This window comes from Tenrec ecaudatus, chromosome 12 (assembly GCF_050624435.1).
Source record: "Tenrec ecaudatus isolate mTenEca1 chromosome 12, mTenEca1.hap1, whole genome shotgun sequence".
Lineage (NCBI taxonomy): Eukaryota > Metazoa > Chordata > Mammalia > Afrosoricida > Tenrecidae > Tenrec > Tenrec ecaudatus.
The window spans coordinates 96894578-96898092 of NC_134541.1; the positions used below are offsets into that span (position 1 = coordinate 96894578).

Here is a 3515-nt window from a genome sequence, read left to right on the forward strand (position 1 = left end):
GGGGAACTGATTACAAGGATCCACATGTGACCTCCTCCCTGGGAGAGGGACGGCAGAAAATGTGGGAAGGGAGACTTGGGATAGAGCAAGATATGACAAAATAACGATGTATAAATTACAAAGGGCACATGAGGGAGGGGGGAAAGGGGAGGGAGGAGGGAAAAAAAAGGACCTGATGCAAAGGGCCTAAGTGGAGAGCAAATGCTTTGAGAATGATTGGGGCGGGGAATGTATGCATGTGCTTTATACAATTGATGTATGTATATGTATGGATTGTGATAAGAGTTGTATGAGTCCCTAATAAAATGTAAAAAAAGAAAAGAAAAAAAAGAAAGAAAAGAAAATGATTAGGGCAAAGAATGTACAGATGTGCTTTACACAATTGATGTATGTATATGTATGGACTGTGGTAAGAGTTGTATGAGCCCCTAATAAAACGTTTAAAAGAAAAAAGAGAAATCCATATTTGTCAAACTGGCTGCAGCGCCAGGCCAGGCGCAGGGGCGGCGGAGGCAGTGGCGAGGGCGGCGTGAGAGCGAGGCTCTGGCCCTGCGCAGGCCCAGGCCAGCGGCGGCTAGGAGGGCGAGGCATGCTGACCTGCAGGCCGCGAGCGGCGGCAGCGGCGGCAAGGGGCGCAGGGGTTCCTGGGAGGCGCAGGGTCAGGCCCCGGCGCGCGCCCGCCGCCCCTTCCCCGCGCCGCGGCCGCCCGGGCAACTTGTGGCCAAAGTTTGGCCCCAGCCTCAGGAGTGCGCGGGGCGGCCCGCGAAGTTGGCTGTGGCCCCCGCCGCGGCTCGGGCCGGCCCATGGCCCGCGCGCCCCCGCCGGAGCCCCTGGGCGGCCGGGCTCCTGCCCCCGGGGCCCCCGGGCCTCAACGCCAGTGCGCCTCCCCCGGCCCCGGGCCCGCGCACGCGTGGGAAAGTTGGCCTGGAACCGGCCCGACCAGTTCCGCCGGCGCGCACACCGGCCGCAGAAGTTGGTGCTGCAAAACTTTTTTGGGGGGTTCCGCGGGAGCCCCCGTGCGTCGGGACCGGATGCGCGCCGGCTAGCGACCCCTGCGCCGAGAGAGGTACCCCCAGAGCGACGCGCAGCGGGGGTGCCCCGGACCCGCGGCCCGGGGGCTATGGCCATGGTGGCCGGAGGCTGGGGCGGCCCCGGCGGCGGTGGAGACGCGAATGGCGTGGACAAGGTGGGTGGCTAACCGCCCGCCACCGAGGACTCGGCCTCGCCCCCGGGCGCCGCCAGCGACGCCGAGCAGGGCGACGAGGAGCGGCAGGGGCTGCAGGTGGACTGTGTGGTGTGCAGGGACAAGGCGAGCGCAAGCACTAGGGCGTCCTCACCTGCCAGGGCTGCAAGAGCATCTTCAAGCGGAGCATACTCCTCAACCTCAGCTACACCTGCAGGTCCAACCGTGACTGCCACATTGACCAGCACCACCGGAACCAGTGTCAGTACTGTTGCCTCAAGAAGTGTTCCGGTCGGCATGCGCAAAGAGGCCGTGCAGCGGGGCCGCAGCCCCCACTCGCCGCCAGGTCCTGGCGCCGCGTCTCCGGCAGCCCCCCCGGGCTTGGCGCTGGCGGAGGCGGTGGGCGGAGACGTCTTCCCTGGCCAGCCAGTGTGGGAGCTGATCGCACAGCTGCTGAGCGCCAAGCCCTACCTGGCGGTGGCCGGCCACTTTGGCACGGGCGCGGCGAGCGCCTTCGGCCCGGGCGGCGCGGGCGCGGTGCTGGGCATCGATAACGTGTGTGGAGCTGGCGGCGCGGCTGCTCTTCAGCACCGTGGAGTGGGCGCGCCACGCGCCCTTCTTCCCCGAGCTGCCCGTGGCTGACCAGGTGGCCCTGCTGCGGCTCAGCTGGAGCGAGCTGTTCCTGCTGAACGCGGCGGAGGCCGCCCTGACCCTGCACACTGCGCCTCTGCTGGCCGCAGCCGGGCTGCACACCGCTCCCATGGCCGCCGAGCGGGCGGTGGCCTTCATGGACCAGGTGCGCGCCTTCCAGGAGCAAGTGGACAAGCTGGGTCGCCTGCAGGTGGACTCGGCGGAGTATGGCTGCCTCAAGGCCATCGCGCTCTTTACTCTTGATGCCTGTGGCCTCTCAGACCCAGCACACGTGGAGAGGCTGCAGGAGAAGGCGCAGGTGGCCCTGACCGAGTACATGCTGACCCAGTACCCAGCCCAGCCCCAGTGCTTCGGCCGCCTGCTGCTGCGTCTGCCTGCCCTGCGCGCCGTCCCAGCCTCACTCATCTCTCAGCTGTTCTTCATGCGCCTGGTGGGCAAGACACCCGTTGAGACGCTGATCCGAGACATGCTGCTCTCGGGGAGTACTTTCAACTGGCCTTAGGGCTCCGGCCAGTGACCGACCTCCAGCGACACAGATGCTCGGGGTCCCCAGGCCAAGGATAGGGACAGCCTCCCCAAGTGGCTAACCAGAACCATGACTAGGGCGAAAGATCATTATGTAATATGCAGTAGCCCTTAGTGACCCTGGTTACAATTTGACTCGGAGGCTACTGGACTTCTGAGCCTTACAAGCCTGGAAGGTTTATTTCAGGCACAGCAAGCACATGCCTCGGCGGTGCTGACTTGCGTTCTGCACCTGGATAGGCACCTGAAGTCATTTGGAGAGGATGTCTATGTAAGTTGGTTTTACATAAATTTCTGTGCTGGATTCCTTGTGCTTGTGGATTTTCTTGTCCTTCTTGGTTTGCTGTTATTTTACTACTGAGTTGGCTTTTGTGGTTTTCTTCATTTTGATGAGGTTTCTTTCCTATTTCTTACGACATTCCCTTGATAGTTATTTTCTTATCTAGTGTAAGATGGTCATGTTTCTCTTGTGTACTGCTTGCCTTCCTCTCCATACAGTTTCTTTGCATGTACTTTTCTCCCCCTATTTGCTTCGTGTTTGTCTCCATTGCAGATTGATATTTGTAGCTCTCTCTTTTCAGTCTTGTGTCATATTTGCAGAACTGCTTCACCTTGGTTACTGTCTGGTGGGGACTGCCTTGCTCATTGATCTCAGGTTTATGTTTGCTCTTCCTTTTGATTCTCCATCCATAGAATAGCCTTCGTATTTTTTTATAACTCATTCCGCTGCTTTGGATTTCTGGAATTCTCCTTGACTGAAAATGCCCTTATTTCTTCTTCATATTTTGCTGGATTTAAGATCCTTGCTTGGCAGTTATTTCTTTTAAAGTTTCATATATGTTGTCACGTTGCCTTATGCCTGCAGAGGTTTGTTGAAGGAAAACAAACAAACAGAAAACCACACTCAGCTTAATTGTTTGCTTTCCCTTTGCAGACCCCCTGCTGGGGCTGCTTCCATAAATGTGCTCCTTACAGTTCTGCTCACAGGCGTGCCCTCGTGGCTCTCAGATTTTGCGTCCATGGCTTTATTCTGAGAAGTCCACTCTCCCATGCCATTTTCCCTGAGCCTTTGGATCCCTCTCCTAGGGAATGCTACTGTAGGTCTGATACGTCTGCTTGACTTACTGTAGATGGCCAACCAATGAATGACTACATC

General features: G+C 58.5%; 1 pseudogene; it reads left to right on the plus strand.

Annotated features, from left to right (window-relative positions):
* Nucleotides 1–1120: 1120 nt before the first annotated feature.
* LOC142423027 (nuclear receptor subfamily 2 group F member 6 pseudogene) lies at nt 1121–2351 on the plus strand (annotated as a pseudogene).
* Nucleotides 2352–3515: the final 1164 nt, after the last annotated feature.